Source organism: Callithrix jacchus, chromosome 8 (genome assembly GCF_049354715.1).
Source record: "Callithrix jacchus isolate 240 chromosome 8, calJac240_pri, whole genome shotgun sequence".
Lineage (NCBI taxonomy): Eukaryota > Metazoa > Chordata > Mammalia > Primates > Cebidae > Callithrix > Callithrix jacchus.
Window position 1 is genome coordinate 116,895,979 of NC_133509.1, and position 27,039 is coordinate 116,923,017.

General features: G+C 36.9%; 1 long non-coding RNA gene and 1 pseudogene across 1 annotated transcript in view; both read left to right on the forward strand.

Annotated features, from left to right (window-relative positions):
• The window catches only part of LOC144577568 (uncharacterized), a 695,104-nt gene that overhangs the window by 65,169 nt on the left and 602,896 nt on the right, over window positions 1-27,039 (forward strand). The gene's annotated exons all lie outside the window — the stretch shown is intronic.
• On the forward strand, window positions 100-3,364 carry LOC100409887 (eukaryotic translation initiation factor 3 subunit L pseudogene; annotated as a pseudogene).

Genomic DNA, 27,039 nt, shown 5'->3' on the forward strand with positions numbered 1-27,039 from the left:
TTTCTTTTTGTGTATTCATTATATTTTTTTATTTGAACTTTTTATGATACTTATAAATATTATCTTATAACTCATTATTTTAAAATGATGACAACACTAATTTTATAAACAAGCAAAGAGAGAACTAATAAAAACTCTATGCTTGTCATTTTTTACAAAAATAGAAAAAAAATCCTAAAATTTATATGAAAAAAAGAGCCAGAATAGACAATGCAATACTGAGCAAAACAAACAAAGCTTGACGCATCACACTGCAGACTTCAAAATATATTATTAAGAGATAGTGAACAAAACATCATGGTACTGTTATAGTAATAGACACATAGACCAATGGAACAAAATAGAGAAACTAGAATTAAAACCACATATTTACAACTAATTTGTTTTTAACAAAGACTTCAGGAAAATACTCTGGAGAAAGAACATCATCTTCAATAAATAGTGCTGGGAAAATTGTAGATCCATACGCAGAAGAATGAAACTGAATTCTTTCTCTACATGCAAAAATCAACACAGATAGATCAAAGATTTAAACATAAGACCTGAAAGTATAAAACAACTAGAAGAAACATAGTGAAAAGTACTTTAGAATGTTGGTCTAGGCAAAGATGTTAAGAGCACAGACAACTAAAACAAATATATACAAATAGGACTATATTGAACTGAAAAGCTTCTGCAAAGCAAAGGAAACAACAGAGTGAAAAGACAACCTGTTGAACATATTTGGAAACTATTCGTCTCATAAGAGACTAATATACAGAATATATAAGGAACTCAAGTAACTCAATAACAATAATAAAAACAACAAATAATTTCATTAAAACGTGGGCAAAGGACATGATCAAACTATTCCCAAAAGTAGACACTGAAATGGCCAGCAAATATATAAAAAAATGCTCAACATCACTTTCCAGTGGTGTTCATGAGCCTGGCAGCTATGTCTTATCCTGCTGGTGATTACGAGTCTAAGGCAGCTTATGACCCCTATGCTTATCTAGGCAGCTATAATATGCACACCGGAGATCCAAAGCAGGACCTTGGTTATGAATGTCAGTATGAATAGTAAACTTACCAGGTGATCCCAGAAGTGATCAAAAACTTCATCCAGTATCTACACAAAACTATCTATGATTTGACTGACCAGAAAGTGTACGAGGTATAGGCCAGTTATGTCTCCAGTGATGTCATTGACCAGAAGGTATGTGAGATCCAGGACATCTATGAGAACAGCTGGACTAAGCTGACTGACAGATTCTTTAAAAATCCACCTTGGCCCGAGGCTGAAGCCACTGATCCACAAGTTGGCAACCATGCTTCTTCCTGATGTTATACAAAGAATATAGGCACATATATGCCAAAGTCAGTTGGGGACCTTCCTTGGAGCAGAGGATTGAATCCTATTACAACTATTGCAGTCTCTTCAACTACATTCTTAACTTTGATGGTCCTGCTCCCCTTGAAGTACCCAATCAGAGGCTCTGGGATATCATCTATGAGCTCATCTACCAGTTTCAATCATTCAGTCAGTACCACTGTAAGACTGCCAAGAAGTCAGAGGAGGAGCTTGACTTCCTTTGTTCTTATCCCCAAATCTGGAATGTTCATGGTGTCCTCAATGTCCTTCATTCCCTGGTAGACAAATCCAACATCAACCAACAGTTGGAGGTATACACAAGAGAAGGTGATCCTGAGAGTATGCCTGGGAGGATGCTTGGTTACTTCAGCCTGGTGAGGCTTCTCCACCTGCACTCCCTGTTAGGAGATTACTACAAGGCCATCAAGGTGCTGGAGAACATTGAACTGAACAAGAAAAGCATGTATTCCCATGTGCTGGAGTGCCAGGTTACCATATACTGTTATGTTGGGTTTACATATTTGATTGTGCATCATTACCAGGATGCCATCCAGGTCTTCACCAACATCCTCCTCTATATCCAGAGGACCAAGAGCATGTTCCAGAGGACCACATATAAGTATGAGATGGTTAACACGCAGAATGAGCAGAGGCATGTGCTGCTGACCATTAGCCTCACTATGTACCCATGCATATTGATGAGAGCATTCACCTCCAGCTGCAGGAGAAATACAGGGGCAAGATGCTGCACATGGAGAAAAGTGACTCACAGGTCTATGAAGAACTTTTCGTTTACTCCTGCCCCAAGTTCCTGTTGCCTATAGTGCCCAGCTATGATAATGTATAGCCCAACTACCACAAAGAGCCCTTCCTGCAGCAGCTGAGGTGTCTTCTGATGAAATACAGCAGTAGGCCCAGCTTTCAACCATCCACAGCTTCCTCAAGCTCTATACCACCATGCCTGTGGCCAAGCTGGCTGGCTTCCAGGATCTCACAAAGCAGGAGTTCTGGATCCAGCTTCTTGTCTTCAAACACAAGATGAAGAACCTGGTATGGACCAGTGGCATCTCAGCCCTGGATGGTGAATTTTAGTCAGCCTCAGTGGTTGACTTCTACCTCAATAGACATGATCCACATTGCAGACACCAAGGTCGCCAGGTGCTATGGGATCTCTTCATCCGTCAGATCCACAAATTTAAGGAGTTGAATCGAATCCTGAAGAAGATGGAACAGAGACCGTGATGACATTCACACATGTTATTCATGAACCCATTTTGACATAGGCAGGAAGTGTTTTTGCTGCCATGAAACCTTGATCTAGATCACCTATCAGGCTGTCAACTCAGCTGACAAATTAAGGACTGAAGTGTTTCAAGTAGATCTCAGTAAAGGATCTTTGGAGCCAGAAAAAAAAAAAAAAAAGCTCAACATCACTAATCATCAGGTAAATGTAAATCAAAACCATGAGATATCATCTTACCTTAGTTAGAATGGCTACTATTAAAAAGACAAAAAATAACAAATGCTGCCATAACATGGAGCAAAGGGGATTGTTATATACTGTTGGTGGGAAAGTCAATTAGTATAATCACTATGGAAAACAGTATGAAGATTTCTCTAAAAACTAAAAATAGATCTATCATATGATCCAATAATCCCACGACTGGGGATCTATCCAAAGGAAAAGAAATTAGTACATCAAAGGCATACCTGTACTTGCATGATTATTGGAGCACTACTCAGAACAGCAAAGATATGTAATCAACCTAAGTGTCTCTCAGTAGATTACAAGGTAAAGAAAATGTGGTATACATACACAATGAAATACTATTCAGCCATTAAAAAGAATAAAATCCTGTCCTTTGCAGCAGTAGCATTGATGAAATTGGAGGTCATAATATTAAGTAAAATAACCCAGGCCTAGGAAGACAAATATCACATGTTCTCATTCATATGTGGGAGCTAAAATAGTTGATATCATAATGATAATGAGTGTAATGATAGATATTAGAGGCTGGGAACGGTGGTTGGTGGAGGGTGGGGTTGGAGGGGGCAGGTTGATGGGTATAAACATAAGATTAGATGAAAGGTATAAGTTCTCCTATTTGGCAGTGGAGTGGAGTGACTATAGTTAATAAGAATGAATTGTATACTTCAAAGTAGCCATAAGAGAGGATGTAAATTGTTCCCAACACATAGAAGTGATAAATACTACAAAGCGATGGACACCTCAAATACTCTGACTTGATCATTACACATTTTACACATGTAACAAAATATCACATATATCTCATAATTATGTAAAATATTATGTATTAATGAAAAAGAAAAGAAAAGGGAAGCAAATAGAATAAAAATCTTAAAAATTGAATTAAAAAGAAAGCTGAATGTATTCCTTTCCTAGGGCTGTCATAAAAAGCACTACAAACTAGATGGCTTAGAACAGCAGAAATTCATTACTCCATAGTTCTGGAGTCCAGAAGTCTAAAATCAAGATGTTTAGAGGACCATGCTCCCTCTGGAACCCGTAGGGTAGAAGCCTTCCTTGCCTCTTTCAACTTCTGCTGATGGCCTGTACTTCTTGGAGTTCCTTGGCCTGAAGCTGAATTACTCCAGTCTCTGCCTCTGACATCACGTCTGCCTTTCCTCATGTGTCTGCCTCTGTTCTCCTCTCATCGTAAGGACACCAGTCTTATTGAATTAGGGGCACACATTACTCCAGTGTGATTGCTCCTCAACCAATTACATCTGTAATTATCCTATTTCCAAATAAAATCGCATTGTGTGATACTTCAATGTATCTTTTTGAAGGATACAATTCAACTTACAACACTGAGAGAGTGGAAGACGTAGATTTAAGAGAGCTGGGCTATTTTCCATTAACCAGTACAAAAGCTAAATCAGTAAGCAAAATTAAGTTACATAGGATGGTCAGTTCTTAGTACTTTACTTTGTATTTCCAACTTGCTTTCTAAAATTCAGAAAATATTTTTGTTTTATTTTTCATTAGCTGCCATGGTAATGACATAGTTACCCCATTTCTATATATTTCAATTGCATTTCTATAGATTTATAATAATAAATAATAATAAATATTGCCAGTAATGAGAATTAAAGGTTATGAAAAAATTCTTACACAATATTTTTATGACTGTCTCACCACAGGAAAAGAAATAACAGTTCAAATGCAAAAAAAGGTAACTGAAATGATAAAGAGTATGCTTTTTATCCACAATGGGATCAGTCTAGAAATTAATATCAGGAATATAATGGGAAAATTTACAATACTTGGAAGTGAAATACCACATGGGCAAATAGTTCATCAGTCAAAGATGAAGTATAATGTACATTTTTTAAAAGAGCATTACATAAAAAGGAAAATACAGTATATCAAAGCTGGTAGAATATAGTGAAAGCAGCGCTGGGAGGAAAATATAAAGCACTAAATACAGTATTAGAAAAGAAGAAAAGCCTCAAATCAATAATTTAAGATTCTACCTCAAGAACGTAGGAAAAAAGAAAAAGTAAACCCAAAGCACGCAGAAGGAAATAAAGAGCAGAAATCAGTTAAATTGAAAACAGTAATACAACAGAGACCATCATATGAATAAGCTAAAGAAAAATCATGTAATTATATCAATTGATGCAGAAAAAAGCATTTGACAAAATTCAATACACGTTAATAATAAAATTACCATGAAAAAGAAATAAATGGGAACTTTTTTGACTTGATTAAAAAAATTCTACAGCAAGCATTATACAAAATTTGTACTGAAAAAAAGAAAAGTTAATATTTTTCTCTCAGATTGAAAGCAATGCAAGATGTATGCTCTCATACTTTTTTTTTGAACTTAGTAGTTCTGGAAGTTTTGGCAGGTTCAACAAGGCAAAAAAAAAGGCATACAGGTTGGACATCAAGAAACAAAACAAAATTGTGTTTATTTACAAATGACATTATTGGCTACATAGAATGTCCCTAGGTATCTACAGAAAAACTCTCTGAAGTATAAGTGGATTCAGCAAGGTCAAAGAATATAAGCTAAACATTGAAAAGCAATTATATGTCTGCATACCAGTAATGAATCTGTAAGATCCCCAAATAAAAATGTAATGCAAATTATAATCACTCAAACAAAATACTTTTGTGCTTTGGGGCCATTAGTAAGTAAAATAAGGGTTACTTAAATACTAGCACTACTATACCATGACAGTCAATAGTCTAATATCCAAGACAGATAGTTAGTGATTAAAGGCAATCTCAGTGAGACAATGTGGGGCAGCTCAAGACTTCATCATGCTACTCAGCACATAACTTAAAATTTAAAACTTATTTCTGAAAATTTCCATTTACTTTGCAATGACTGTGTCATTCACTCACTCCATCTCATCATGTAGACATTTTATTCACATATCACAAGAAGAAGGGTGAGTACTAAGATATTTTGAGAGAGAGAGAGAGAGACACAGAATGAGAGAGAAAATGATGACACATTCACCTAATTTTACTACAATAAATTATTATAATTGTTTGTTTTATTATTAATTATTGCTGTTAATCTCTTGCTGTACCTAATTTATTAATTAAACTTCATCATAGAGATATATGTATAGGAAAAAACCATATATATAGGTCTTGGTGCTATCCATGTTTTCAGGTATCCACTATGCGTCTTGGAATGAATCCTGAATGGATAAGGAGGGACTACAGTAAAAAGTTTAGAAACAAACAACAAGTATAGTTTAATTTTATAGGCCCAAGGTGGAAGTCTGGAATGTTTGACACAGGTCTAATAGGACATCTGGATTCTATAGTCAGACTTGTTTCTTCTCTACTGGATGACTTTATTCAAATAATTTCATTCATTCATTTGCTTAACGAATGTTTCATATGTTCCTCCTATGGGTAAGGTTCTAGGCAAACTCTTGGGATTCATTCATTCCCCTAGCCACAGTTCCTTCATTTTTAAAGGAGGTGTTGGACTCTAACATCTCTTCTAACTTTACAAGTCAAAAATTCAAAGATTTTCAAGGTGATCTAGTAGCTAACAATCATTTTTAAGCATTGAGGTTGGTTTGTATTTGAATTATAACTTGCTCTATAAACCCTTTGATTCAGAGATTGCCTCTATAGCTCTTTATTTACCCAATGCTACCAAAATAGCTTTTAACATAATAGGCACTCACTTAAGTTTTTACTGATGATGTATATAATTACTTTATCACAAGGTCAATAATTCAGGACCAGCACTTCCTAAAGCAGTTTTCCATCTCTGATGCACACCAAACTTAAATGCCAATCTAAAAAATCTTTTTCTATGCTATATAGTCCATCAGCTGTTTTAAGACAATTATGTAATGTTTAAATGTTCCACATTAAAAACTAATATAATTCAGCTTAAATGTATTTTAAAATTGTATCCATTTATAACTAATCTTATAGTTATACAACTATAGAGCAAATAAAAGAAGCAACCATATTATAGAAGATAGGACTTTGTTGAGACCATCAGGCTGCAGATAATTTCTTATTGGCTTGAAAATAAAATCTCTAATGCGTAAAGAGTCCAGGAAATACTTAAAGAGCTGTAATTTTCTCAGCAAATTGTTCTGATTTTCAAAGTAAGAAGTTCTTCATGGTTCTAGGTAATTTTAATGGATATTTTTAATGACCCTCAGATACCTGGTAAAATTGTAGAGCTAGTGTCTGTTTAGGAGTTAAAGACATTTTGGCTTAGTTTTGTCCACCTTATACCTGCCTTTGTCTTCAAATGATGAATATGTTATTTAGTACAATGATCTTGAGCAGTTGAACACAGATGCCATCTTGTCTATGAGTTTAGATTCTGGGCTTATACTCAAAAAGCACCCCCTGCAATTCTCCTTATGCAACATCAATAGACTCTTTCTCGATAATGCTATATAGCTTATTTGCTTGTTTTTAGAGTTCACTGGAGGTCAGAGACAGAAATCACTAGAAGACATTACTCTGATAGCAGTAAGAATGTCCAGAAATGTTTCTATCAGTATGGAAAAAAAGCACAAAAAAATCTTGCAGGTACTGCCTCAGTCTCACTCAAGCCTTACTTGATGGAACTGCTGAATCTCTTTCTGTCAAATTACAGAACCCTAATCTCCATCCCCCTTCTCTGCTTTTCTCTGGGATGCCCTGGAGATATGAGTGAGGGTGGGGTGGGCTAGTCATATTTGAAATCCGCTAACTGAACCTCTTTGGATTCTCTGCTCCAGGTGCTTTCCCAGATACTGTGTTCTTAGCCAATGTCTGCTGTTGCTTTATTAGCCCCATTGACCTTGCCTGTTACCAACTTCTGGCTTTCTAACTACTCTCTGTTCATAGCTTGCCAGCCATGTTGCAGTCCACAGTATTCTACAGTTAACGACATTCTATAGGTCGAGAGACACGAACAAATCCATTGTAATGAGGATTCCCAGGGCTGAGAAAAAGGAGTTGCAAAATTTGATTCTCTTTGTTGATTGAGGGTAGGTTTCACTTCAAATATCATAGCTTCAATTTTTTTTTTTTTTTTGAGACGGAGTTTCACTTTTGCTACCCAGGTTGGAGTGCAATGGCGCGATCTCGGCTCACCGCAATCTCCGCCTCCTGGGTTCAGGCAATTCTCCTGCCTCAGCCTCCCGAGCAGCTGGGATTACAGGCACGCACCACCGTGCCCAGCTAATTTTTTTTGTAATTTTAGTAGAGACGGGGTTTCACCATGTTGACCAAGATGGTCTCGATCTGTTGACCTCGTGATCCACCCGCCTCGGCCTCCCAAAGTGCTGGGATTACAGGCTTGAGCCAAGCTTCAATTTTTTTTAAGCGAAATATCTATTAACCTCATGAAAATAGGAGAACGAATAATATAACTGGATAGTATTGAAGTAGGCCATTTAATTCTACTTGCTATAATGTATAAGCCAGAGGTATGAACTAACCAGAACCACTAAATATATAATGAAGAAAGTATAAGATCTCAAAAATTATAAAAGCCTGGGACTCTTTAATGAAGAAGGAAATGGTCCATCCACCTCAAATTTCCTTTCAGGTATTACAGTAATACTGCAATAATGTTGTAAATAAATATCATGATAATAAAAAAGCAATACATACTTAAATCATATTTGTCATTTCTTTTTGTAAATTCACAGCAGTACATAATGTTTTCAGGAATAAATTTCAATTAAAATGGTTGAAACAAAAACGATTTGATCCTAAAGTGTAAGCCTCAAGTAACTTGAAAATTTTCATGGAAGTTCTTCATTCCTTGTTACTGATGCATAAATAAGATCCCATTGAAACCAGTGCTGTTAAAGTAAAAGACCTATCAATGCTCAAAACTGTAATAATTTTTATAGTATTCACTAATAGCCTCAATATCCGGTGCTCAGTGCTAGATTTGGTACATACATTTTCCCAGATACAACAATTCTGTAGTGTGATGAGTTAACTGAGCTTCAGAATGGTGGAATGATTTACCAGGTCATACTGGAGAGACAAAATTTGAACCCTATTATTTTACGGCTTCAAAACCTAATTCATTTTTATTTTCACCACCTTATAATACTAGATTCCTCTTGCCTAGCCACGCTGATGGATATGAGATTTGTGAAAGATTATTAGAATGATTACAACAAGCTATATTCCTTCCTTATTTCCTGCAAGTGGGAGGAGCACGTATGACAAACAGGTGAGAAAAATATGGGGATGTATTTGCTCAATAAATTTGTGGAGGTACTTGGATACTTCTGTAGAACTTTGTTTCCTGCCTCAAAGTATAGTTTCTTTTTGCTACAAAATTTATCTTTAAAAAGAGTCATGGTAGGCCAGGTGCAATGGCTCACGTCTGTAATCCCAGGACTTTGGGAGGCCAAGGCGGGTGGATCATGAGATCAGGAGTTCAAGACTAGCCTGACTAATATGGGGAAACCCTATCTCTACTAAAAATACAAAAATTAGCTGGATGTGCCTGTAGTCCCAGCTACTTGGGAGGCAGAGGCAGGAGAATCACTTGAATCCGGGTGGCGGAGGTTGCCATGAACCAAGATTGTGCCATTACACTCTAGCCTGGGCGACAGAGTGAGACTCCATCTCAAAAAAATTTAAAAAAGTAATTGTATTATGCCATTGTGAGACTATGCACTAGCTAGACCATGAACAAAGTGAACAGCTTAAAATATTTGAGTGATATTGTCCTTTTGTTTTCTTTGCCTTAAGAAAAATGAAAGAGCCAAAAAAGATGTGATAGTCTATTTGTCCCTCTTACACTGTATATAAAATAACCATCGTGGGACTCAACACCCTGCAGTATGCTCAGAGAAGAATGATTTGGTTGATGGAATGATCTAAAACCCTACCAAGCATCAAAGAACTAGAAATCTCCAGCCAAGGGAGTGATGTCCTTTCATTCACCTTCCAATAGTGAGAAATTCTTATGCTAAAAAGCGTTAGCCTTCCTCTCTGTGGTCTGAAAGACCAGAAATAGAATGGAAGTCAGAAGAAGGTAGACTTCTCTCCACAGAATGAGTTTCCTTGCAATTTAGCCATATAAAATGTATATCATTGTCTCATAAGGTAGTAGATTCCTTACCACTGAGGAACTCAGGTGTTTGTACTCATGTACTGGGTGAGTATTAGTAGCACTTGGGGGATAGTAGACCAATGGTTTCAGTGTAGATTTTTATTGCGTTTTCTGCTCCCTCTTCTTATCTTCCTTCTCCTCAGAATAAAATCTTACCTGGAATGCTAATCCTATATATAAATCAGGCAAATGTGATATTTCTGAAGCTGGATTAGGACTGAAGCATTATTGAGGAACCACAGAGCTCCATGAAACACAGCTTGAAAACCACTAAAAATTCCTGTAATCCTAGCATTTTGGGAGGCTGAAGTGGGCAGATGGCTTGAACCCAGGAGTTCAAGAGCATGGCAAGACCCCATCTCTACAAAAAATACAAAAATTAGCCACTTGTGATGGTATACTCCTGTATTCCCAGCTACTTAGGAGGCTGACCTGGGAGGATCACTTGAGACCAGGAGGTGCGGGCTGAAGTGAGCTACTGCACTACAGCCTGGGCAACAGAGCGAGACATTGTCTAAAAAAAAAAAAAAACAAGACACACTAAAAATTAATCTTTGGATGGGAACTAGATATTTTTGGGCCACCTTACTCTTCTGAGAATATGAGTGAATGGGAACTTTAGATGTAGTGATGCTGACCTTCTAAACCTCAAACCTGAATTTGAACAAGGCAAACAATCTTAAATGTTCGGTCTGTTTCTTTCTCTCTTTTCAATGCGTCTTAATGGAGCTGAGCTGAAAGAAGCCAGCAAGAATATAATCATCAAGATTTTATTTAACATTACCTCTCTCCCTATTTTCACCTTCTGCCCCCATTTTACCAAAAGAAACAAGTGTGACAGACAGGTGAAAAACAATGGCAACTTCTTGACTATTTCAGTGCTCGAGTCTGACTCCCAGGCTTCTTCAGAACTTTATTCCATGCTCTGAAGTGTTTGTTCTTGCTACCAATGTTATTTTGGGAAATAGTCATTTCGTATTGCCTTTATAATGGAATTTTGAAAGCTTTCAGCTGTCTTTTGAAAATTGAAGCTGGGTAAGGATTTTTGTTTGGGGTAGAGGAAACTAAGTCTTTTAACACTTATTTTACCTAAATAAAAGTTCTGTGACTGCTACATTTCATTTAGTCATCCTCCCAAAGATCTTTATTTACTTCCAAATGTCATGTCTAAATTATATATCTTCAAACATTCTCATCAGTTATGTTCCCTGAAGCTCCATGGTGCCTGTTAAGGTGAATGATAGTTCTACAAAATGACAGGTTGGAATTGAACTTTTATTTTTAGCGTGGGTCAACACAGAGTTCTTTCTGAGACCACTGAAGTAGGTAGAATTGAAACTTTGGTGTCTATCACAACTTAAGTTGCTTTGTAATGTCTGCTCTGGTTCCAGAGTATGATCTACTTCCTACTTTTCTCAAAAATAAGGGCAGTCTACAAGTGAAGTTTTTCCGATCCTGGATGGCCAAGGATCACATCCTGGATCCTATCTCTGCAAGTTCTTAAGAGTTTCTGGCTACATTTGGCCATGCTGTATGTTATTTTACTAGGAGAAACCTTACTCTGTTTCTTGACAAGTAATGAGCCACTGATCTGTATTTACTGTTTAGCAAATATTTATTGAATGCATTGATATTGTACTGGCATTAGGGCACATCACTTGGCCTAATGGAGATTGATTTCACAAATGATTGTTTTATTAAAATTTTAAGAGTGTGTGTGTGTGTGTGTGTGTGTGTATTAGGTTGATGATAATGATGATGTTTACATGTACCTTAGACTTCTCTTTTAGTCAAAAAAAAATATAAAGAATTGACTCTTTCACTAATGAGATAAAAACTGGAAAAATGAAATTTCCACACCCTATACTCTAGAAAGTGATCATTCTCCTCTCTACATAGCAGGTGTAATGAATTGTATTCATACAAACTTGTGATGATCCAGCTGATTATTGTCTAGTGGATATTGTTCACATAACTTGGGCACTAATGTGATAATAACTGTTATCATTTATGGAATGTTCATATTTTACTATCTGTATGCATTATCTAATTTAATCATAGCAATTATAGTAAATTATTTTATTATCCCTATTTTGCAGATGAGTAAATAGAGGCCCAAGGGTCATAGGACTTACCCCAAATCACAAAACCACCAGTGTCAGAATTAGTTCTGCTCGGTTCCAAAGCCCAGGTTCTTTCTGTGGTACTTCCTGGCTCATACTGCCCTCATGCCTTTCAAATCAATCAAGACCTCATAATTGAGCAGGTATGAATGTTGTTCAACTAGAGGCTATGCTGCTGGAGGGATGTTTCTTATTTTTATTTTTAAATTTTTGTGGGTTGAAGGGAAAAATATATAAGAAATTACACTACTGCTCTATTGGATCAGAAATCAATCTAGGTTGAGTCTCCCAGAGTACAATTCTGTGTTGCCTCATGACCTCCAGAATAATCTGTGCTTAATGTTTACTAATAGTGATGAGAAGGCCTCAAATCACTCTAATACTAGAGTTTTACTGTGAGAACTTGCTTGTCATGCTATAGTTTGTTGAGAACCAAAGGAGATCCCAGACTATAGGAAATAAAATCTTCCTCCAATCAAAAGACAGAAATACTTATACTTCATTTATAGAAGATGTCTGGTAACTTCCAAACAGCACATCTTATCTCAAGGGCTGAAATTTAATCTGTTGGAGGGAAAATCCCCAAATAAAGTTGTCACCACCTGCTAGTTAAATCTTACAAAATGGTGGAAAACATCCATATTGACATAAGAATTTTGTCTCTGAATCCTGTAGAATTTATTAACTTAGTACAATTAATGCTAATTATCCCTTATAGATGGGCCTTAGTTCATGAATTATTTAGTTTGTAATGAGCTTTCTTCAAATGATGAGAGACTACTTTCTGTTGAGCTTGCATCTTTGCCATCAATACAGCAAACTGCCCCATCATTAATTAGGGACGTATGCAACTTCCAAGTCAATAGGGTATAGAAGAGAGAAAACATGGGACTGAAGTGGAAAAATATATCGAGGAGTAGGGTTTTCAAGGTTCTGATTTTTCGCGTTAACCTTCTACAAGGATGGAAGCCAACTAAAATTATGTATAACAAAATTCAATTCTCCTCTACCTCTATCCTCGAATTTTTTGAATTTTAACTATAATTACAATTTAATCAGAAAAGCAAAAGCAAAAACTCTGAGATTTTAGAATACTGTTGTTGTTATTTTTATCTCCTAACTTTAACTGAGTTTCCCCTTTGGATCATATTTATCCCTTTATAGTCTTCTTAGCACTCTGAAAAGCCACAGAGATGCCCACCCAGTATAAAAGACAACAGTTGGCTGGGCGCGGTGGCTCAAGCCTGTAATCCCAGCACTTTGGGAGGCTGAGGCGTATGGATCACGAGGTCAAGAGATCGAGACCATCCTGGTCAACATGGTGAAACCTGTCTCTACTAAAAATATAAAAAATTAGCTGGGCATGGTGGCACGTGCCTGTAATCCCAGCTACTCAGGAGGCTGAGGCAGGAGAATTCCCTGAACCCAGGAGGCGGAGGTTGCGGTGAGCCGAGATCGTGCCATTGCACTCCAGCCTGGGTAACAAGAGCAAAACTCCGTCTCAAAAAAAAAAAAAAGACAACAGTTCTACCTGAACAATCCAGGCAATAAAGAAAAAGCAACAAGTAATGACAAAAGCATCTACTGTGGTCTAGTTTTGAATTTTGCATTAGGCTGGATATTTGTTGTTAGGTATTCAAATTTAATAGGTACTGTTTGTATGCCATAGATAGATTTGCTAGGTTTGGACTCAGCATATAGATTTATTTATTTTTTTTTATTGACTCAATTTATGCAGTAGCTATGATGATTATTAGCCCCATTATACAGATCAAGAAGTTGCAATTTAGTAGTAATTTCTTTAAAGCATTATATTAGTCTTTTCTCACACTGCTATAAAAAACTCCTGAGACTGGGTATTTTATAAAGAAAAGAGGTTTAATTGACTCACAGTTCTGCATGGCTGGGGAGGCCTCAGGAAACTTAAAATTATGTTGGAAGGGAAAGCAAGCACATCTTACATGGCAGCAGGTGAGACAGCATGTGAAGGAAGCGAAGGGCGAAGAGCCCCTTATAAAACCACTAGATCTCATGAAAATTTTCTCACTATCATGAGACCATCATGGGGGAAACCACACCCATGATCTAATCACCTCCCCCCTTGACACCTGGGGATTACAAGTCCCTCCCTCAACATGTGGGGATTACAATTTTAGATGAGATTTGGGTAGGGACACAGAACCAGACCGTATCAAGCATCTTCTCCCAAAGTTTTATAACTGGGATTTTTAATCCACTATTTCAAATTACCTAGAGTTGGTTACATTTGAAAGAAGAAATAGTGGGGGTATAGTTAAAAAAAAAAAAAAGGGACAGTTGAAGTATAGTCTACCACCGTTGACTTGACTAGCTATTAGTAGGTGAGGGATAACTTCGTTCAAAATCAATTAACTTTTTTAGGATATATATCCTGCAAGTACACACACACACACATACACACACATATCCCGATATGTATATCATCTGAGATATGTCAGAATATATGTATATATATCTCACATGAAATATATATATCGGGATATATATATATGTACTTTCAGGATATGTATCTCAGGATATATACATGTATATATATATATATATCAGAATATATGTATATATCTCAGATGATATATCAGGATATATAGCCTGAAAGATATAAATCCTGCATATGGTATATGTATGTTTGTATATGTATATATGTGCAAACTTCTCAAAGCGCTCAAGTATTTGACCTCCAAAGATTTTTCCAGAATTAACTTTTTCAAAATATTCCCATATGTATTCCCACTTTAGCTTAATTACAATGGAATTCTTACTATTATAATGCCATTTGTGTCATGCCTTGTACCTTTGTTCATGGTGCTACTTATGTAAATTCTTCACATCCTTAAGTGCTAAAGTGCCACTTTCTCTGTGAATCCTTTCTTGATATTCAGTTAAAATTAAATGCTCTCTCATTTAGGTGCTTTCATTGAGTTATGTATGTTATTACGTCACCTCCCTGTATTTGAGTTACTTATTGTTAAATCTTTGATGGCCAGTCCTTTTTCTCATCCAACTATAGGCTTCCTTTTTTACTAGTTTTAAATAAGACAGAAAAACAGGGCAAAAATGTGAAATAATTGAATAGGAAGAGAATTAAAAAAAAAATTTTTTTTTTTAAACTCAGGCATCAAAGGAAGAAAAAACTTCATGGAAGAGAACACATATAGCATACTTCTCTCTACTTTCATCATTCTTAAAGATTTCCTCTTCTCCATTTGTCTTTTGAAAATAATTGTTGCGAAGTTTTTGCTTGGTGAATGCAATCTAATTATGTGCTAGTAATTTTTTGGAAGAGGCAAGAGTTTACTGGGTCTCCTGATATTGACTAGCATTTGGGTCTCTTGTGAAATCACACTCAGGACCCCAGTGTGAACACCACTGTGCTCCTAGATAATTGGATCTGTGTTCAGTTTGATCTACCTGCCCAGTGAGGACTGGCTTAAAGTCAGAGACAAAGTTTAAAATAGTAAAAGTAGAAGGAGTAAAGTAAGAGGACAGGTTTTTTTTTTGAGTTGTAAATTGAATCATTAAAAATGCCATTTTGAAACAGGGCAGGTAGTGTGTATTAATTGCAAGCATTAAAAAAAGCAATAAATGTTACAGCACCTCTTTTAGCCATGAGTATTGAGAGCTGTTAACTGAATTTCACAAGTGGAAGATTCACCCAGATGTATTTGATGAACATTTGCCTGCTTGCCTTGTGCCTGTCACTGTCTTGAGTTTGAAGAACTCTTACCTACAAAAGGTTGGGATCTGTTGTGGGAGGACAGATCATGCAAAAATTGGAGGGGTTGACATAGACCTGTAGAAGCACCAGGGAGGGAACAAATAACTCTCCCCAAAGAAATATGGTAAGGCTTCCACTGGGAGGTGACATCTGCATGGCCAAGAAAAAAAAAGTGGAGCAGAGCATGTTATGCAGAGGGTACAGCCTATGCTAAGCTTCGGAGGTGTTAAGAGAGGGTGTGTGTTTAGGAACAGTGAATAATCCAGTTTAGTAAGATGCAGTGTTAGCGGCCAGCTGCATTTTCTGCATTGAAGCTGGAAATGTAACACAGGGAAGGATGATGAAGAGTCCTTTATCCTGTGACAAGAGGTTTGAACATTATCACAGGTAATAGAGTCTTTAAAAGGGAATTTAGTGTAGGAGGGGAGGGTAGTACAACCACATTAACATCATACCTTATAAGGACTTTTTATTATTTCAGTCCTTCAGGACTAAATTTACAAGCATGAAAACAGCAATCGAAATTAAAAGGAAGTGTCAATGCTTTAAGGCCAGAGGAACCATCAACCAAGTAACTAACAGCATTGTTGAGGGTGAAATAAATCAGGTCCTGTCCCTGAGTGGGTTTGCCATTCTCTTCCAGTTTTCCCCATGAGTACAGATTGTAAGCTTTCCGGAAAATTATCTCTGCAATTAAAATGCTAGAGTCAGTGCTAAATTATTTAAACCTCAATAATTGCTTGATGAGTAGCAATTGTGGACTTTGGGAACTTTTGTGGAGTTAAATGTAAGGACTTTGAAAGGTCATTAAAATTCCGTAATGTTTTTCCCCATGTGTGCAAGGATTTTGGGTCTTTACAACCTCAAGTCTTAAGCAGGAAAGGAGCAATGAGTACTTTTTGGAGGCTGACTAGAATGATGAAATCTATCTAAGATGTTATAATGAAACTGTGTGAAGCTCTTTCTTACTCTGGAAAGGGGCCACATTCTCTTACCACAGTGGGCTGATGAATGCGCAGCTCAATTAGCAACTCTGTCTCCAGTGGGAGATCAGCCACTTTTCAAAATATCTTTGTTCAATGTCGTTTTTTCCTCCAGCCCTTTGGCTAAACACATAGATATTAAAATTCATTTTTCTTCGTCCTTTTGTATCTTTCTTCTAGGGTCTTTTCTTTTTTGTGTTATCTCCCACTGATAACATGGACTGTTTACCTTGAGATTCTAGTTGAAAGAACAGGAGGATTCTGGGAGGGTTAAAAGTTGTTTCTTCCGACTTCTCTATTTCAACTTCACTTAAAAAGTCGAAGGTGTAGGTGTAGATTTGAGATATAGAATTAAGAGTTTGAAACATGGGCTTTAGCAGGCTTTTCTCTTTGGTTCTCCTTCTGGTCTCTAAGGAGCTAAGAAAGTGTGAATTTTGAGATTCTTTTCAACCCAATTATTTATCCAATTGGTACAGAAATAAAATTATGTTTTTAAAAAAACAGAGAAACTGATCACAAAATTATATCTATATCTTTTGGATGTAAAATATTTAATAAAGCAAAAGTATTAAACCAATTAAATGAAAAATTAATGGGGGAAGCATTCATAAAAGGGCATTATACAAACTGCAGGGATATACAAGAGAAGTAATTAATCCCAAAACATTTCTTTGCTTTTTTTTTTCTAAGCCCTGATAAGGGATATAAATAAGGAGAAAAATTTAAGCTTTTTCTATGTGTAAAACTATTCCTTTAAAGAAGCCAGAAGAACATTTCTTCCTTCTCTACAGGCTGAGTTAAAGTGGGGAAGAGCTTGACTCTGAGGGTGGGCTCTTCATTTTTCTACAACCTGGGTAGGGTGGGGTGGGGTTGGACTATTAGAGTTATTTTTGTTTCCTGCAATTCCTACTTATTGCACCTGGTGAATTGAGCTTAAGATGTACTTAAATGCTATTATTTGAACACTAAATATTATTTTTGTAGTAATTACATCTTTTAGTGCATTCATAAATGGTCTAAAAATGATTACTATGGAACTAATTTTATAGCAAGATTAAATTTATAAGCAACATGCTAAGCAACTTAATTCAACAAATATTTATTGAGTGCCTCCTCTTTATTAGTACTGAAGTTAGATCAATGAATAAGAAAATGGTCCTAACTACAAGGAGGTCACAGCCTGGTAAGAGCAAGGAAGAAATGTTGAAAAGAGCCAAACTAAATGTAATGAACTCTGTAAGTATGCAGGAGAATGTAGATCCTAGAAACCATTTTTGGTTTTCTTTTGAGGTTAATAATGAATGCTTGTTGGGGCACAATTAATTATCAGATGGCATATGGTAGCTACAAGCTAATTTTATTTTATTATTATTCTTTGAGACAGGGTCTTACTCCCATCACCCAGGCTGGATTGCAATAGTGTGATCAAGGCTCACTTTAGCCTCATCCTCTTGGGCTCGGCTCAAGTGATTTTCCCACCTCAGCCTCCTGAGTGACTTGGACTACAGGTAGACACCACCATGTCTGGCTAATTTTTTTGTAGAGATGAGGTCTCACTATCTTGCTCAGGTGGGTCTCAAACTCCTGGGCTCACAGGTTCCTCCTGCTTGGCCTCCCAAATTGTTGGGATTACAGGTGTGAGCCACTGCACCTGGCCTAATTTTGATATTAGGTTAATATTAGGTTTAAAAGAAAATCATACATTCTGATACAGAACTTGAGATTTTACTCCAGAAGGAAAATGAAGATTTAACACAAAGGTGTTGGAGACCCATAAACATGGCAGAAGCTGAGGCTCACTTAGAGGAGATGACCAAAAAAATCATTCTGGAAGCATAAATAGCTGAGGTACCTTGAAAAGAGGGACATCATCTATTCATTTCTATTGTTTAATTTTAAATTGTTTGCTGAGCTATAGTGTAAAGAAGTGATATAAATTCCTCATCCCAACTTTCTCAACTGACCTAACCCTTCGGGGTTCTACTATATATGACATTGACTTAGTGTATTACCTAATATGGACATTCTGACATGTTGAGAAAACATGAGAGAGAGAGAGAGACAGAGAGAGAGAAGTTGAATTTGAATTTGGCAATATTAAAATTCAGTAAGGAGCCTTTTTATTTTAGCATACATATAAATTGTGACATTTCAAAAATAAATTTCATTTTTATTTTATGATTTAAATGTAGGGAGATTGTGGGTACCATCCTTTTTTCAAAACTTACATCCTTTAAGTGACTTAATACAGCCTGCTCAGTGTTATGTTACAGAGTGACAGGATTGAGGTAGTGCCCACCAGGTCACACTAAGAGAGAAGGGAGGATACACCAGAAGGTAACATGAAGGACAGATTATAAACTCAGCAGACACAGGTACTTGGAACTTGAGATACTGAAGAGAAAAGTAAGTCCTCTAAGAATCTCAAGGGCTAGTGCTGGAATAGAAATGTAAGCCAATTCTTAGCTTCCATCTCAAGGGACAAGGAAATTCAGCAAGCTGAACGACTTGAGAAAATTCAAGGCTGACAGCCAGGTTACACACGCCACTGAAGTGTAATGCATATTTAGTCATGGTGCTTTCCCGAAGCAGTCCTGGAAGGGAAGGGTAATGTTTGCAAATGGGATTCTGAAAATAGCTTTGTGAGATCTTTATTAATTGCTCCTCTTTACTGAGCATTTTAAAAAAGATAGCTCTGACTTCTTGGTGGAGAATAGACTGTATGAAGTGAGAGTAAATCAGGGACCTGTTAGGAGGCAACCACAGGTTGTGTCAGACTATGGCACGTTAGAAGTTTATAGAAAAATGTAGAGAAAATAAAAGAAAAGAAGTTTGTAGAAAACCTTCCTTGCATAGCATACCTGATAACACTGGATAAAAAGGAAAGCTCGTTATCTTTAATGTATAATGTAATTTAAGAAAAAGTAATGGAATTCCTCCGAAGTCAGAAAGTAAATATTGAATGCACAGGGTTAAACAAGCTGTGGTGCAGGAATTGGTCTGGTGTTCTGTTATCCACTATCCTTGACAGTCAATGGTTTTCGTTTTAATGAGGCCAAAGCATGGTAGGAGATCATATCTGCAAGTCTTGTAAAAAGCTGAGTACCTCATGGGATAATGACATCATTGGGTAAACCAGGAAAAATCTGTCCCTCCTCCCAAAGGAGCATGACTATCGGGATACTTATCTGTATTGACTTTGGCTCTGAATGTTGCAGAAAATAAAAAAGTCCCCTTTCAGAACTGCTGACCACAGCCCACACTTGTGCAGATTTAGTTTCTGAATTAACAATCTCTGGAAGCCCTGAAACTCTAAAGCCTAAAAGTTAGTATTAATTAGACTCTCAAGATACTGAAAAATGCATATATAAACCCTTCCTGGAGGGATGAAGTAAAAAATTCCACAACATTCTACTGTGAGCCCACAATCCTAAAGATACGAGAAATCAGCAAAACTAACAAACTAGTCATACCACAAAATTACAGCTAATTGAAATGATCAAATACAAATTATAAAATAAGTATGTTTAATTAAATTTTAAAGAAAGAGTGAAAGAAACAATCAGCATTGATCTGGGAGATTGAAAAAGAAGCAACTACAACTTATAAGGTGAAGAAAGTAATTGACATTAAAATAAATGGACAGTATGAGCAAGTTAGACACAACTGAAAGGAGGATTACTGAACTGAAAGATGGAGCTAGAGAAATTGTGTGGAATGCAGCAAGGGGGTGGACAATATGCACATGATTTTAAGAGACATGAAGGATAATATGAGAAAACCCAACATGAATCCAGTCATCTCCAGTTCTAGGAGATCATCGTAAAACATAGAATAAAGCACAGCTTGAAAATGTGATTGAGATTTGACTGAAGAAATGGTTGAGATTTTCCAAGAAATGATGAAACACTCCAGTTCTCTGATTCCAGAATGTCAGTGAGTCTTGAGCATCATAAATAAAAATAACTCTCTGTGTAGACATATAGGGAAACCGGAAGACTGCCAAGACAAAAGAAGGTTATAGCAAAGTTCAGGGGAAGTAGGTTACAGGAGTAATAGTCAAAGTGAAAAGATGCGGGCAGATTCAGGCAATGTTTCAGTGCTTAAATTGGTACAACTTGGTGTTGGGATAGATTCAGGGCATGAGGAGAAGTGGATATCAAGGATGACTGCTACAGCTGGGCTGATGATCGTGTTATATTCACTAGGAAAGGAAAGATGGGTTTTGCCCCTTCATCTGTTGGCATGGCACCCCCACCGAATACATGGGAGAGAGGAAAATGTAGCCGGCATTTCACACTGCTCTTTCCAAGGTCCAGCTTACCCATTTCTGCCCACAGAGCTCCCAGCCAGTCAGTTGACTGACATGAAAGGCCATAAAAGAATCAGGAGGCTCAACCTCTAGACAGTTGTCTGGAGCTGTGGGCCTTCAAAGAGAAAAAATGGGTGGTTGTCAGGAAGCCCAGTCAATGTGACTTGAAGAGAGCCTGAAGCCAATGCCTTGAGTGAAAAGGTGACATTTCTGCCGAGGCTTTTTTCTGAGACAGCAGGCAATTTTAGTTCTATTCCCACCAGGCTTTTCCTGTCACTGTATCCTCAGGCGCAATCTTAATCTTGCATTGTTCAAGCCAGTCAGTCACTGTCACTTCTCCATGTTTCAGCAAGATATTTTTTCAGAGCTTTCTGGTTTTCCTCAAAATGTTTTCAAGGGCAATGTGTGCTATTATAAACATGACTAAAAGAAGGAAGGCTTGGTTCTGAAGCTACAGCTTGTCCTGAGCTTCTTAATGGGAAATACAGTTTTCTGGACATTTGGGATTGCTTTCTGCATGACACTTTCAATAGAAAAGAACCAATCATTTTGCAAAACCCTATAATAATGTTTTATACTGTCTTTAAAAAAATTTTTTAAATTATATTTTGAGACAGGCTCAAAGGATATGTCTTCTGTTTTCTAGTGACTGACTCTGCAGCTTCCTCCTTATACCCAAGTAAATCTTCTGTCCCCTTTAAAGCATCTGGTAATTGCATTCCCAGACTTCTCCAAACCCATCTTCTGTTTTCCCTCTGAAGTTTCTTTGCTTATCTTCAAATTCAGAACCTTGGCCCTTGGCCTTGGATTTGAATTTTTAAAATAAATGTTCTAGTGTTAGAAGAGTGTTATATATGAAAAAAAAAATTGCAGAGAATACAGAGAATTCTGCATGCCCTTTGCCGAGCTTCCCCTATTCTTTACATCTTACATTTATTTTAACAAAGAAATCCACATTGGTACATTATTGTAATATGAGGTAAACTCCTCACTTTATTTGGATTTCTCTAGTCCTTTATCTACCCAGGATACATTTTACGTGTAGTCATTATATCTCCTTAGGTCCTCTTGGCTCTGACAATTTCTCAACTGTTTGTTTTCAATGACATTGACAGTTTGGAGGCATATTAGTCCAGTATTTTGTAGAATATTTCTCCATTTGGGTATTCCTGATGTTTTCTCATGATTAAACTGGAGTTCTAGGTTTTTCTGGAGGAAGATTACAGAGGCAAAGTGCTGTGTTTTTTTTAATGAGATTGTACCAAGGGCACATACTATCAACATGACTTGCAGATACTGACTTTGATCGTGTGACTGAGGTTGTATTTCTCAGATTTATCCACTGTTAATTTTTTTTTTTTTTTGGTTTTCCCCTTTTCATACTCTGTTCTTTAGAAGCAAGTCACTAGGTATATTCACACTTAAGCAAGTGGGTGGGGAGAGATTAAATTCCACCTCTTGGAGGAAAGAGTATCCACATGAATTATTTGCAATTCTTTAAGGAAGATTTTTTGCCTTTTCCCTACATTTCTGAATTGTAATTCAATCATTTATTTATAAAATTGGAGCTGATTTCAATTTTCAATCTCCTGCCCAGACTCCTTCTTCTTCTTCTTTTTTTCTTTTAAGGCATGGTCTCACTCTATCACCCAAGCTGGAGTGCAGTGGCACTATCATAGCTCACTGCAGCCCTAACTCCTGGGCTCAAGCAATCCTCCTGCCTCAGCCTCCTGAGTAGCTGGGACTACAGGTGTGCACCACCATGCCTGGATAATTTTTTATTTATATTTTTTTGTAGATATGGGATCTGGCTCTGTTGCTTTGGCTGGCCTCATATTCTTGGATTCAAGTGATCCTCCCGACTTAGCCTCCCAAACTGTTAGGATAATAGGCATGAGCCACTATACCAGGATCATCTTGATTCGTAAGGTGTTTTGCTTTGGGTATTGTTTCAGTTGTGAATTCTCCAGGCCTTATCTTTCTCTTTGAGGAGAAAGAGAACAATGGACAGAAGACAGTAGATAAAAAAATGGAAGTGTCACACTGTGGGGTAAACAGATGTAGAGAGAAGACAATATAGTTGGATTTAAGATAAGTGAGGAATGAAAGATGGAGCAGCTGGAGGTAATTAAGGCAAGAGGTGACTGAAAACATGTTCCCAGGGAACCTGAAGAAAACATGGAGAAAACACTGGGATTTCCACATTTTAAGGTAAGGAGTGATTCTGGGGAGATTCTGTAGTCATCTTGGTGGCAGATATCCAGGCTACACTTAAAGGTAAGGATATGGGATCCTTGAGGCCTTAAAGATAAACCCATAAACTTCCTAAAGATGAAGAATCTGTGGACTTGAGAGTATTTATGGATTGCTTAAGGTCCAAGTTGTTACCAGCAGAGCTAGAATTAGAAGTGAGGTTTCCTGATTCCCCATCTAATTCTTATTCTAGGATGCTGCAGCTGTTCCCTTGTAAGCTGATTCTGATAGTAATAGACTAGGGTTTTCCATTCCCCTGGGAAGTTTGAGACTATTACTAGAAATAGTCTCAATGGGATAGAAACAATTCAGAGGACCCCAATTCCCTTCTTGGTGATTTAAATGTTAATACCTTGGCACTTCTTCAGGCAAGTAGGAGATCGGAAGGCAGCTGAGAAACTGAGCCTACTCTAGGAAGCCCCAGTGTCTGTTGTTGATTAAGTTATGCTTTGTAGCCCTTGAAGACAGGATTAGAGGCTTATAGGAGATTCCTAGCGGAACCCAACCATCCCTTCATCTTGTGTCAATGGCAATGTTTCTCCCTCTCTCTCTAGACTAGTAGAGGCATCCAGGAAGCTACTGAGTCAGACATGCCTATATTGAAAATCCGGACCTTTCTTTGGAAGCAATTGGTTGCTCTAGCGTAGATGTAGTGCAGACAGGTGCTTGGTAAAATTGTATTGGTGTGTTTCTCTGCCAGAGGAACCTGGTCCATTTTCTCAGAAATTTTAGCCGACTTTGCTGTTTCAATATCCAGCTACTTGGAAGCAAAACATCCAAATGGAAAACAAAACTAGGCAGTTAAAGATGTGGTGATTTAGTTTACTCTCCAACAAACATCTGGAATTGGGAACATCTGGGTTGTTTGCTTTGAAACTTTCAATTTTCATCTAGTTTATTGTTATGCATATTAGTTATGCCTTATTTATCCATGTCCAGTTTTAGGCAATGACTGAGAGAAAGCCACCAATCAACAAGTGTGGCAATAACCTTGGGTTTAGGAGCTCATAAACCTTTGTAAAAGAACAGTTGGAAAGTACTGAAAAATAAGAAGAAAGTAAAAATGGTCCATTTTTCTACTTTGAAATATAGTCACTGTTTTGACATTTTAGTAATATTTTTATCTTGTCAATTTTTCTATATGTGGTTCTGTCAAAGTATAATTCTTACAAAATATATCTCTTGTCCATATTTTATTTCCTTATATGACAAATTAGCATTTTCCATGCTAACAAAATATTAGAATTCTATTAGAATTACTGTATGAATATGGCCACACCATAATCTACTTAAGAGATTATCTCTTATTGTTTATTATTTAGATGGTTTCCAGTATTTGGTGGTACAAAACAAGCTTAAGCTTTTTAGCTTAAGCTTTTTCTGAAACTAGATTTTTTTTTATTGGAATAACTATATAAAGTTGGAATTAAAGGCTATTTTTTAAAAGGTTTGGGTTACCAGGTCTTACAGATACTCACATCTAAGTTTTTTCCCATGAGGACAAAATTAGTACCTAAATTATAATAGTGATTTTCAAATTCTTTATCACTGAAAATGTTAAAAAAAAACGCTTATGTGCTTTATCTTTTAAACTACTTTTGTCTGCCACAAGTAATTATTGTAACATGTGATTTCTACTCTCATTTATTTGCTATCAAAGCATACATAATAATCCTTATCTTTATCTTCTATCTTCTCTCAAATGACTGAGATGGTCCAGTTGACTCAAAGTCAGGGTTTGTGTCCATCCGCTTGAACTGTATGTTTTCTTGGTATTGTTAGATTGGAAAGGGATCCAGAAGGAGTGGGAGGTGAGGATGATGAGTTGGAGTTACATTCTTTAGAAAGAACCAAAGTTTAAGGTAAGGAAATAGGAATGTTGTCAGGTTAAAAGGGCAGGAAGGCAATGGTGATTCTGGAATTTCTATACAGAGGATGATTAAAAGAAAATTTTATGTTTTAATTAAAAATAGTTCAGAGACAGAGCAGTTCTAAGGTTACACAATGGATCAGTGATGTCACCTAGAATCTAGACTCTTTCTTACTTCTTATTCTTCCACACCCATGATGCTAGCTTTGTCTTTATGCTTGTTTACTTAGGTTCACACTATGGCATCATGTTCTTGATCAAAGGAATCCGAAGGTGTCCCCAAACTTTCAAAGACGTTCAGAGACAAAAATAAAGAGAATGGTTCTTATCAGATAGCTGTCTCTCTCTTTATCATAAGGAAAATATTTTTCAGGAGCCCCCAGCTGACTTGCTGTCAGATGTCATTGGACAGAATTAGATCTTGTATCCACATCTGAGTTAATCACTGGCATGGTAGTCTTAAACCAATCAGAGTTCAGTCCTTGGGAAAAAAAGTGATCCATCTTCTCTGAGGATTTTGCTGCCCCATATCTGAGAAAAGGATGTTATTATTAAAATTTTTTTGTAAGGGTGAATAAATAGACTTGTTAGGGATACTGCATACAGTATCTGCTACAGCCAGCATCCTGATTTGAAGAGGATGCCATGTGATTTCTTTATGCTATTTTTATATTAAAAAAACATTTAAAAAATTTTGAAGTTCTTTCTTTCTTGGAGATATTTGTAGGTATGGTGGGAGAAGGGGTGATTAAAATTATGGGGCTAAAGTTTCCAAAGCCACTTGATGGCTTCTCCATAGAAGGATGGGTAATCAAGCCCAACATTCAGAAGTAGTTTAAGTGAAGTAAGAAAGAAATAGACTTTGAAGCAAGATGGAGAGGTTTCGGCAATTTTTTGAACAATGTTGGAGATTACATGATTTGTCAGAAGGGCTATCTTCTCTGATGCTTTCTGGGTCACACTAGTATAAAAGTTCTAAGTCAGGGCAGCCAGTGAGTAACTGGAAAGAATAAAGAATATTAGTTTGATCTCTACCAGGTTGTTTGAAATATTGGAACTAGTTTATGGAACTGTAGTTGTTTGTGATCCCAGGACAGAAATAATAAACCCAGAGGTCTCCAAATTTTTTTGCTTGTTTCACACTGTTCTGAATTCACTGGGAAAGCTGTGAAGTTCACAGAACAGCCAGAGAAACTGGGTTTACTGTAGGATGTGTTATGGTTTAAATGTCTTTGTCCTACCAAAAAATTGAAAATTGAATCCCAGTGCAATAGCGTTGGGAGGTGGGGCCTAATGGGAAGTATTTAGGTTATTAATAGATTCATGCCACTAAAAAATGCTTGTGGGAGTGGATTCTCATTCTTCCTCTTTTCTACCATGTGAAGAATAGCAGCCTTCCCCTACAGAGGATTCAGCCCTTATTGTGTGAGTGGAGACTGGGCCCTTTCCAGACACCACATTTTCTGGCAACCTTGATTTTTGAACTTCTGAGCCTTTAGAACTATGAGGAATAAATTTCTGTTCTTCATAAATTACCAGACTCAGGTATTCTGTTATAGCAGCTCAAAATCAACTAAGACAGGATGCTCTTATTGTTTTCCCAGGATTAGATATCATCTCTTCTGGCAAGCTTGCCTTGACTTTCAATGATGATTAGCTCTTGTTTGTGGGACCTGTGTGCTCACCCCTGAGGTTACACTTCCTACCCCTGCTGCTATAGCCAATGATCTGATACAGGGAACACCTGTCAGTTACTATATGAATAGTGGAGAATGAATCCATAAGTGAATGGAATT